The following is a 12256-nucleotide window of genomic DNA, read 5'->3' as shown; positions in this document are numbered from 1 at the left end:
TTTTACACGTATCCCTTTACTTTGGGAGCATTTTCTTTGAGCGGAGAGCTTGACTCCGTCATTGTGGAGCTCTACCTCCGTTATCAAGTGTGTTTGGCACAGGTAAGCCCTTCCGTGTGGAGGACAATGCTTGTCTTTGCACCTGTGCCAGGAGACGGGAGAAGAGATATCCTTAGCTCGAGTGATGAACCTCTATTCCCCCCAAATCTTCCATGGGGGAATGATTAACTTCAGCAAGTGATGCCACCATGTACTGCTATCCAGCATGGATAATGATTAACGACTGTGGGTGGATGGAACAGTTCGTTTCAGTCGCCACCAGTGACATCATCCCGACCTCAGCTCCTGCTTTCCCGGAATTATGGAACCAAACTCGTAAGTCTATCATTTGTTTCTTTCTTTTTTTTATAGATTATTCCTCATCATTATTGACCCTTCTTCCTTTACCTAGTTCAGCGACTCGGTGGGTTTCCCCTAGGGTTGAGGGCTTGGACCAATGGGTTCAGAAAATTTTGGACGTCACTACGCCGGAGACACGAATGTGGAAAGAGTTGTCCCTGAAATATGGCTGAAAGGCCGAAAATCATGGTAAGTTGAACTCATCTTGTTTTTACTTTTCTCATAAGGAAATTGTTTGACTCTTCTCTCCTGTTGAGTACAGGTCTACCCCAGGGCTCAGTTGTCGTCCTCGAAGAGGACGTTTTGGCTAATCCTACTGATACGGCGAGGCTTCTACAAGAGGCTTTTACACAAACAGGTGTCTCCGTGCCTGCTTCTGGTGCAAGTGCTTCTTCTCGGAGTCCCCGACCGGAGAACAATCAACCAAAAAGAAGGCGTTCCTCCGCGGCCGAGGGAAACAATAAGAGGGCAAAAAATGTCACCCCCGAGTCATCTTCGAAAGTCGTGGTGACGAGCCCTCCTCCCGGGCCGACCATAGATACCATGATGATTGATGATGATGGAGAAACCAACGATGAGAGGGCTTCTCTACACAGAAGACGACGACCTTCCTCAACTCAACAGACTGCTCAATCTGTTGAGTTAGTTACACCAACCGAGGAGATGCCTCGGCGCTCTGGGGGGGGGGGTTGAGATGGTGGAAAATGCCAATTCTCGTTTTCGGATCCCAATATCTGCGCCCGGTATTATGAGGTTGAGTACCGGGTCTTTGCCGTCTTCGAATGATGAGCAACCAACACCCAGCGTTGCGCTTACCACAACCACTTCTCATCTTTCAATGCCATCAGCTTCATCTCCTTCTTCACCGACTCTCCCACCAGCAACTGCTATGACATCTCCACCGACCGTATCTGTCCGAGAAGATGATGTTCCTCTCCTCCAGTCCCCAGTTCATGGGAATTTGGGGCAAAATTAAGTCACTCCCTCAGAAGATCCGCAAAGGAGGAGGAGCTTTACTCTCTCGGTCTCTAGCGGGTGCAATCTACTGTCCCGGCCGATGGAACTTGCTAACTATCTGAAGCCAAACCTTTGGCTTCAGAAAAAGATTGGAAAAAGATACATGCTTTCTCGGGAGATTTCTTTTTGAACAATGCTATGCACAACACCGCAGCAGTATACTCTACATTCCCTTTGTCATTTCTTCTATCTATGATTTAGTAGCATTTTAAGTTTGTCTTTCTTGTTTCGCAGGCAAATTTCCTTGCTTCCGATGGCCTCCAAAGGTTGATTCGGGAAAGTGAGGAACTTAAGTCTGAGCGGGATCAACTTTTGGCCTAGCGGGACCAAACGGTTGCTCACATCTAAGGCTGGAAGCCAAAGCTGTTGAGGCTGTTGTGTTGGAGGCTCGTTTGCAGCAAAGCGAGCAAGAAGTAGAGACCCTTAGCCAAGTGATCGCCCCGTTGAGGGTTCAATTTGAAGAGGCTAAGGCCAAATGGGTTTAAGTCCATAGTGTCGTTCTTGCTGCATCCGATCACGAGGCTACCTCCGCTGAAAGATTAACTAATTTGGAGGCAACCTTGAACTCCAAAACCGAAGAGCTTGTTGCTGCCGGGGTGAAATATGCCAAACTGGAGGAGAAGTATAAGAGGACCATTGAGAATAACAGACTTTTCAGCTCTACTGTATGTGACCTCTATGTTAGACTACGGTCCGTTAGATCCGTACGGGAAAATCTTTCTGCTGAGGTTGACCAACTTAAAGAAGAACTCAAGCACTGAGAGACTTCCCTCGTTGTTGAAAAAATATATGTTATGTATAGCATGAGGAGAAAAACCTTGGAAGAGGCTAAAGTGGGTGTCATCGACTTTGATGCCGAAATCGCTAAAGCCCGTGAGCTGGAGTCAACTGCTTAAAGGGGTCTTCCGGCTAGGCGTGATACTTTCGGTTCTTCTGGTTCCGGTTCTGAATCCTGGAACTGAAGAGGAACCGGAAGGCGAAGATGTTGAAGGACAAAATGATGAGGGTCAAGATATTGAGTCGGCGACAGATCTACCCACTTCCCCTAGGGGCGCGGATGCTTCTCTTTCTCCGGGTTCCGGAGATGCAGTAGCTTAGCTTTTCATTTCTTTTCCCAACTTTTCTACTTATGCCATTTTGGCACATTTATTGTAAATAAAAATACCTTTTGCTCAAGTATTGCATGAGTCTTTATGCATTCTTTTGTTTGAACATTTATGCAAGTTTAATCTTTGCGTTTTATCTTGCTTAAGTGTTTTGCGCAAATTTTATTATTTGCGTCCGATTATGCAAGGCTTTGGGTGTATTTTTCCTTGAAAGCATTAGGATTTCGCGCACAAGTTCTTCCGAAATCAACCCTTTATCGTGAGGGTTTTCATAAGAGAGGACCCTCTTATGTTTACGGTGCTCTTGAAGAGGACGTCTCATGTTCATTATGGCATTAACACTTGAAGTACATGTTTAACTTTCAAATGACAAAATCATTTCATTGTTCAGACAAGAAACAAGAGAGAAATAAAAGAACTTTACTTTATTTCTTCCATTTTCAAAAAGTACATGAGCATTCATTATGCTAAAAAGAATTTGTCGTTTCTTATGGCCGTGCAGTCCCCGTTCCCTATGATACAACTATGTTTCCGGTTTTCGTATTCCGGTCAACGTGGCAGTCATTGTTGTCGTATCCTCATATCATTCCACCCCCAATGTTCGAATGCGAATAATGCGAATTTGAACACTGGAAGTTTTGCATCTTCGAGGATTCCACTAATGAATTGCTAGATAATCTTCAGTGCGGTAACAACTTCACTTTCCCTTAGGAATTTATGCTATCGAGCCAAAGACTATCTAATAATCCCCTAGTGGCTTGCACTTGTAAACGGTCGGGTAGCCTTTGTTCGATAGCAAACTTAACTTCCCGGTGGGAACTTTTCTACCGAGCAAAAGATTATCTAACCGCTCCGGAGTGGTTCTTCGCTTGTGTGCCTTGATATTAAAAGGTCTTATTGCTGTTGTTGAAACCTTCTTCGTAGTATGCTTTTCGTTGTTGCCTCGTTAAAAACCTTGCTAGAAAAACCCAATTGGGACAAAAACTGGATGAAGGGAAAAAGAGTACAACACGTACTTTTAGTACATGTGATGTTCATCAGCAATAGTACCTTTTGAGGTGTGCCACGTTCCAGTTCTTGACAACCTTTCTCCATCTTGATTCTCCAACTCGTATGAACCTTTCCCGGTGATAGATGAAACTCGGTAGGGGCCTTCCCATGTTTACCTAGCTTTCCTGCATTGAGTTCTCGGGTGTTTTGAGTTACTTTCCATAGAACTAAGTCTCCCACTTTGAAATAACGGAGGTTGGTTCTTTGATTATAATATCTCTCTATTCTCTGCTTTTGAGTTGCCATCCTTATATACGCCAACTCTCGGCGCTCATCGAGCAACTCCAAATTGACTAACATTTCTTTGTTATTTGCTCCTTCATTTGCCTGGAAGTATCTCAAGGTAGGCTCCTCTACTTCCACTGGGATCAAGGCTTCTACTCCGTACACAAGAGAGAAGAGAGTCTCTCCTGTGCTCGATTTGGCCATTTTTCGGTACGCCCATAGTACTCCAGGCAGTTCCTCGGGCCATTTACCCTTAGCTGCTTCCAATCTCTTTTTGAGATTTTGTATAATTACTTTGTTCGTTGATTCGGCTTGACCATTTGCGCTCGGATGATAGGGCGAAGAGGTGATCCTTTTGATTTTCAAATCTTCAAGGAACTTTGTGACCTTTGCGCCTATAAATTGTGGCCCATTATCACATTCTATCTCTTTTGGTATTCTGAATCTGCAAATTATGTTTTCCCACAAGAGATCCACCAGTCCACGTTCGCCGATCTTCTGATAAGGACCTACTACAACCCACTTAGAAAATATAATCAGTTAAAATCAAAAGAAACCTTACCTTACAAGGGGCCGGCGGCAGTGGTCTGAGAATATCCATCCCCCACTTCATGAACAGCCATGGAGACAAAATTGAGTGCAATAGTTCAGTTGGTTGATGTACCAATGGTGCGTAGTGTTGACACTTATCATATTTTTAAACAAAATTCTTAGCGACTTGTTCCAATATGCGCCCAAATGATTTCCACATATCCCTTCGTTGACTTCTCGCACAACATAATTAGCTTTGGAGGCTCCCAAGCATCGGGCCAGCGGGCCTTGGAAAGATTTCCTGTACAATTGGCCTACTTTGAAGCTATATCGTGCTGCTTTAGCGCGTAACGCTCGAGATGCCTTGGGGTCTTTAGGCAATTTCTCGTGCTCGAGATAATCAATAATCTCATTTCTCTAGTCCCAGACAAAATTATTCGCGTTTACCTCATAGTAGCTATCAGCGTCCAGAACCGAGTGCATGGGATGTACTACTGTATCGGAATCCGATCCCTTCATTTCCGTTGATGAGCCAAGGTTAGCTAATACGTCTGCTTCTGAGTTTTCTTCCCACGGGATATGCGTAATTGACCACTCCCAGAATAGAGCAAGCAGATCATGAACCTTCATTATGTATTATTGCATGTGATCCTCTTTGGCTTCGAAGATCTGACGAGCGCAAAACCGGTGTATAAAACTTAGGCTCGCTAGTCAAAGATAGTATAGTATTAAATCGTCTCCACATGGGTTAGTTTAAATAATGTTCTAATAAATCTTCAGCTCAACACTATCCAGAATAATAAACCTTTGATTGATGTTATTATCGACTACAAATAAAACTAAGATTATCTATTGTAAGAAACTAATGGCACTTTAATGATTAAGGAGCAACGATTTAATATCAGGGTGAGAGGTAAAGGTTGTGACAAAATATGTGATCAACTATTGTTCTAGTAACTCTGGGTTATGTTCATTCTTAACTTCTATTGACTCATTTGATTTCAACAAATGATTAGGCTACCTTAGGGATTCAAACTCTTCTTCCGAATGAATGAGAGTTCCCTTAATCCACCTAATAACAGGTCCTATGAACATATGCACAAACACAGTGAATGAATGATCCTTCGAAGAACACCTCTCGATTATTCTTCTAAACTAGGTTAATTGATAACTCTCTAAGCTCTTTTGATTACCTAGAAAAGGCGTAAAATCAACCCAAATAATATGGCACAATGCAAATTGCAGCAACACTTCTCTTTCGATTAAAGTAAAACCACAATAAGCCTTACAATTCAATTAATAACTCATTCAAAGAATTCAGGCAATTAACAGAGAGTAAAACCCAAAACAATAGTCAAATCACAACATCTGTCAATAACCCTTAGCAAGATTACTCCATAATGGAGAAAATATTTATCGCAAGAGTATTAGAAGAACAAGAAGACATTACAATTCCCAAATTCAAACAAACTTCCATATTGAATGAATTGTATCAAGTCTTTTGCGTTTCCGTTGTTTTCTTCCTTCTTCTCTCCCCAAAAGTTGCTCTAAAAATCCAAGATACTCTCTTTTTAGACGAACTGGGCTTTATATAGGTCAAGAGGAATCGCCTCCAAAATTACAAAATAGGCTTGGGAAATTTTCCGGACCGGCCGTGCACGGCCGTGCACCTGGGCAGGTGATCGCGTACATGGCCGCACTTTGGACAGTGTCCTGCTCCACTTGCGCGCCCAGTGCGCGGTCGCGCACCTGGGTGGCTTCCTGCTCCATTCTTCGTTTCTCTTCGTTAAGTGCATTATTGTCCGTTGATCCTCGATTACGATCCCTACTTAATCCGTCGGCTTTTGCTCAGACTTCAAAGCTCCAGAATAGCTCGAATTAACTCCAAAACCTCATTGTAACTAGGAATCGCTCCTACAAAGCATAAAACACACACTCAGTGCGAAATAATATCATTTTAAGCTCAAATGATAGTAAAGTGCAGCAAATTAGAGTGCAATTAATGGCCAAAATACGGAATTATAGCCTACCATCAACATCCCACAATTAAACCATTACTCGTCCTCGAGCAATCAAACTACACTTCACCTAGAATACGCCATTTTTCAATAACACTCAAGACTCGTCACACCAAGACTCTTTAAAACAGATTAAGTACAATATTGAACATCTTAACCTCAAGATTTGACTCAAAAGAACCATGCATTATCTATAACCCGCTCACTTACTCTAACATAGAGGTCAAGTATTACCTTTTCTTTGTGAATCTAGTGCCCTCACATAAACATGGAGAGCAATTCCACACATACAAGACATTAAGAACAATTAGGAACTCAAGATAGAAAGAATTCACTTACTCTGAGAAACAAAATTCATATGCTACAAAAGATGAACCATAGGCTTTCCCGTAGTGTACTACTCTACTAATTAAGCTCATTCAGTTAAGGATCAAGTAGGACTTTCGTGGTTGTAATGTAGGCTACGGGACGGGTAGGATACATGTGGATATAAGAGTGACTACATTTCCCTAAGCATTTTCAATACATATACTTAACCATTCAACCCCACACTTATGTCAAACCATACTCCACCTACACATCAAATTATATTAACCCCCTATTTCTTTAAGCACAATTACACTAAGAGTCACCACTATCAAATAATATTTTGCATAACAATTCACTTTTTTTCTTTCTTTTTTTCTCAATTCAAGTGGCTCTTACTTTTTTAAACTAGTGCACCTGTCTCCGTATTTCATTAGTTCCACTCAAAAGCCAAACCAACCACCCCACCCTTCAACTTTACAAAGTTCACAATAATTTCAAGTGCTCATGTGAGGTAAAGGTTTAAATAAATGGTCAATTCAAATAAATGGGTAAGGCTTGTAATGTGGTTGCCAAAAAAACAAGATTACAGGCTCAAAGGGGTTAAATAAGATACGTAACAATTAGGTGGATAAGGCATATAACTTGTTCAACAAAGAAATACCTATATCACTTCTAAGACTGAATAACTACTATTTCGCTTTGCAAACACACATGGAAAGTTCTAGACATCAAATGCAATGCACAGAATAACACAAAATCTCGCCCACACATGGCACATGCTCACTCAGGATCGGACTGATCAAGACACTCTAATCAAAGCAGTTATGAAAAGTCAAGAACATATAATTTAAGGTACTTATACGAGAGTCAAAAACTAAGCCTAAGCGTCACAGCTAGAGCACTCACTATTCTCAAGGCATAACAGAGTCCAGAGATGTTGCTTTCCATTCAAATCAGAGCTAAGGGTACCTACTCCTCACCGAAGAAAAAATAAAACTAACTATACCCGGTTCAATCAAAACCCTTGAAAAAGAATCGCTGCACAAAGAAAAACTAAGGGGGGAATTAATACACTACCTAACAAGAAAAAATCTTTGTCTTTTTCTTTCGACTTTAATCCCTCAAGAAACCCGTTGAATAATATCCATAGTTGGGAAATATCGAAAATTTTAAATTTTTTTATTTTTTGTAATTTTGTTCTTTCATCTATCTCTGACTACTGCAATTAACAACAGCAAACTACAACTACCAAAAAAAAACTCATATATATACAACATATAAATATTCCACACCCCACACTTTAAATGATGGCATGCCCCCATGACACATAAAGAAAAATGTAAAGGTGAAGAAAATTCCCCTGATCAAGTCAGTCCGTGTCGGAGACTGTTCCGGGATCCAGATGACAAGCCCGGCCAAGTGCACGCAGCCATGCCATGATCTTCTTCTCGGATTTGGCCTTCTGTGTAGCAAGGGCGTCTACTCGAGTACCCAAATCAGTGACAGAAGTACGCATTCCCGTCATCTCCTGCTCTAAAGCACTCATTCTCATGTCCTAACCGCTACCTAAAGTTACCCCAACACCCGGTACATGTGGTGGAGAAGCAACGATATCGTCATTTCCCTCTTCAGGCGCATCAGATTCCTCGCTATCCGCTTCAGCGGGCTCAACAGGGTCCTTCCCGATTACAACTTTATCAGCCCAAAATTTACGTTCGTGCTTTACTTTTCCATCCAAGTCCCTATTTTCTGGTACTCTTGCCCAACGGCATAACCGAGTGACTAATGATGAGAAAAAGAACCCATACCTATGCACATGACAATGAATCAACATCTCGGGCTGAAGGATCTGGGCCACATCAAAATCGTGGCCATTGACAAAGCACCAAATCAGAGCCGCCCGAGGACCATCCACCTCAGTGGTGTTTCCTGAAGGCAGCAAACGATTATTGATAATGTAGAGCCAATACTTCACTTAAAAGGTCATCGAATCCGAGTGAAATTTTTGCCCCTCCTTTATCCACACTACCTCCTTGCCAGGTACACAAATGGTTGCGAAGAACAGGCGTCACAGGTATGGTTCTCTGTTGTGAATGGCATAGTAGTCACATGTATCCGGATCTTCCATGAATTCCGGCAATATGATAGGCCCTTCAGATGGCCTTTTTGGAGAAGTCTACTCTCTTCTTCCTGACTGTGCAGACATGGGCGTCATATTCCAGGCAGTTTACATAAAACTCTCAAACAACCATTAAGTTCGCCTAGTCAGGTTCTTCAAAGAATATCCCCAAGTCGCGCCTGACCAATTCATGATATACACGGGGACAGTCATTTTGGAGGGACCTAATATCAATTCCTCTCTCTGGTATGGGCTTCTTGCTTGCCTTCTGTTGGAATCATTCCTGGGCTTCCCAGGAGATGAACTTGTTCTGATCATACGGGAGAGCCGATTCCGAAGCTCATGACTAGGAGGTGCCCGCTTGACCACTTGTGGAGGCACCTGTGGTTTTTCGTTTCTTGGATGGCGCCATAGTACCTGCAACAAACCACCAACTATTAGCTAATGAATCACATGGCAAACCAAGAGAGGCTACTCAGACTTCACCCTTACACTTGGTCACAACATTACACACAATCTCATTTAGGCAATTTCACAAACACATAACAAGCACATTTCTTCCTAACCCCCACAACTCAATTTCGGTCCTAATTAGACTAAGGATACACCAATATCACACCCAGCCACTATATAGCCAGTCTCCATGGTGAAATCCATCTTCCACCCCACAAGAAAAAGAGCATAAAAAGAAAGAAAACAAAAACAAAAATCTGCTACAACTCAAGCAAAATAAATACAATAAACTAAGAAAATAGAGAGAGAGAAAGCATCTCACTTACCTGAGGAGACTCGGGAGAGAAGACTCGTGAGGTTGGGTGAAGGGAGAAGAGGTTGGGGGTGGTGTAGTGTTGTTTTTCTTACAGAGAGGGGATGAAAGAACGAGGTCGAATTAGGGTTGTTTAGTGTAGGGGAAAGAAAGAGGGAATTTTAGAATTGAGGGTTTTGAGAGTAGAAAGTCCGAAATTAAACTGAAAAGGGAAAAAAACTTACCTGATGCATGGTCGGTGCACGGTCGTGCACGTAGTCACGCACTTGAGGCAGTACACTGATGAAAATGCGCGACCAGGTGTGCATTCACCCTATCAGATGCACAGTCGCGCACGTCCCGCTTTGTATAACATTGCATGTTGCGTGACCAAATACGCGAGGTGCCCCTAGGTGCGCGGTCGCGCACGGATACACTCAAAAGGAGGTCTTTTAGACACCTTAATTCCTACTTTTTGTGACATGTATCTTCCTGCACCTACCACATCATGCTATACACTAATTTCTATCTATTTTACACTATAAATAAAAGTGAAAAATCTAACTAATCGAAGAGTTAGAAGTAGTTCTGAATTATAGTCGTCAACTTGACTCAATCGGGCATCCTCAACTGATTTTGATCCTCGAGGATTGTTGAGCAAACCCTCCAGCAAGATATGGTTTTAGTCTGTGCTCATTCACTTTGAAAGTTTCCGTTCCGTCCTGGTTCTGGATCTCAATTACCCCATATGGTGATACATGTTTCACCACATACGGTCCCGTTCATCTAGACTTAAATTTTCTGGGGAACAATCTGAGTATACTATTGTACAGTATGACTTTTTCCCCTTCATGAAACTCCTTTGGCTTAATGAGACGATCATGCCACATTTTAGTCTTTTCCTTGAAAATCCGCGCATTTTCATACGCATCTAATCTAAATTCCTCTAACGCATTCATCTGCGCCAACCTGTGTTCACCTGCAAGACTAAGATCAAGATTAAGCATCTTAATTGCCCAATAAGCTTTATGTTCTATCTCAACAGGTAGGTGACATGATTTTCCATATACTAATTTGAATGGTCAAGTCCCTATGGTTGTTTTGAACGCAGTTCTATACGCCCATAGAGCTTCTTCCAATTTTACCGACCAATCCTTACGAGAAGCACTAACCGTCTTTTCAAGAATTCGTTTAAGTTCACGGTTAGCCACTTCGATTTGCCCACTAGTCTGACCCCATACTTAGACAATAGTGCATCAGACTGTTTGTTCACAAAGTGTGACCCATTGTCACTGAAAATCACTTTACGTGTCCCAAAGCGAGTAAAGATATTTTTCCTTAAGAATTCACACACCACCCGAGCATAATTGGTCCTAGTAGGGATTGCTTTGACCCACTTAGAGACATAGTCAACATCTACCAGGATATACTCAGAAGAGTGTGACGATGGAACGGACCCATGAAGTCAATGCCTCAAACATCAAAACATTTACATACCAGAATGGAGTTGAGAGGTATTTCCTTGCTAAGATTACCTGCCCTTTGACATTTGTCACATGCAGCTATATACACTCTTGCGTCTTTTGTACAAGGTGTGCCAAAAGAAACCGACTTCCATGAACTTTGTTGCAGTGCGATTCCCACCATAATGTCCTCCAGCTGCTCCATCGTGGCAATGAGACAGAATGCTTGCCATTTCGCCTTCAGGCACACATCTTCAAATCACACCATCTGCACACAGTTTAAACAAGAAAGGGTCATTCTAAAAATAATATCTTACCTCACCTTGTAGCTTCTTTTTCTGATAAGAGGTTAAGTCATGTGGTGGACACCCACTAGTGAAGAAGTTAGCTATGTCGACAAACCATGGTGGTCTATCAGAGACTGCGGCAATAGAAGAAATCTGCTCATCTGGGAACTCTTCTTGAATGTCCACCACTTCAACATGTGGTTTCTACAATCGCGACAGGTGGTCAGCCACTTGATTTTCTGTGCTCTTCATGTCCTTGATTTCTAGATCAAATTCTTGCAGCAAAAATACCCATCACATCAGACATGGTTTGGACTCTCTCTTACTCAGCAAATATTTCAGTGCTGAGTGATCAGTATGCACTATTACCTTGCTTTCCACCAAATAGGATCTAAACTTGTCGAAAGCAAAGACTACTATAAAGAACTCCTTCTTCGTGGAAGCATAGTTCATTTGAGCATCATTCAAGGTCCGACTTGCATAGTAAATGGGTTGAAATAGTTTATCTCTCCTCTACCCCAACACTGCTCCTACTGCCATATCACTAGCGTCACACATTATCTCAAAAGTCTCACTCCAGTTAGGAGTCACCATTGTGGGAGCACTCACTAGCTTCTCATTAATCAGTTCGAATGCTCTGAGACACTTCACATCAAATACAAAATTTACATCCTTGGCAAGTAATGCAGTCAATGTAATGCTGGAAAACTTCTTATAGAAATCGGCATGCCCCAAAAGACTTCTAATGCTCTTCACTACGGTCGGTGGCGGGAGATTTTCTATCACGTCTACTTTAGCTCTGTCAACTTCAATACCTTCAGCTGTGACTTTATCATTCTCTTCATTTGAAACACCACTTTTTCGTTTCCCACTCATAGCATGAGTTGCCCCTCATATATATCAAGAATATCCCGGCCAGTGCAAAGGAATGGTCTCCCTAGGATTAGAGGTACCTCCTTATTCTTTTCCATACTACTATGATGAAGT

Source organism: Nicotiana tabacum, chromosome 17 (genome assembly GCF_000715075.1).
Source record: "Nicotiana tabacum cultivar K326 chromosome 17, ASM71507v2, whole genome shotgun sequence".
Classification (NCBI taxonomy): domain Eukaryota; kingdom Viridiplantae; phylum Streptophyta; class Magnoliopsida; order Solanales; family Solanaceae; genus Nicotiana; species Nicotiana tabacum.
The sequence above is the reverse complement of the archived record's forward strand: the minus strand, read 5'-3'. Positions refer to the sequence as shown.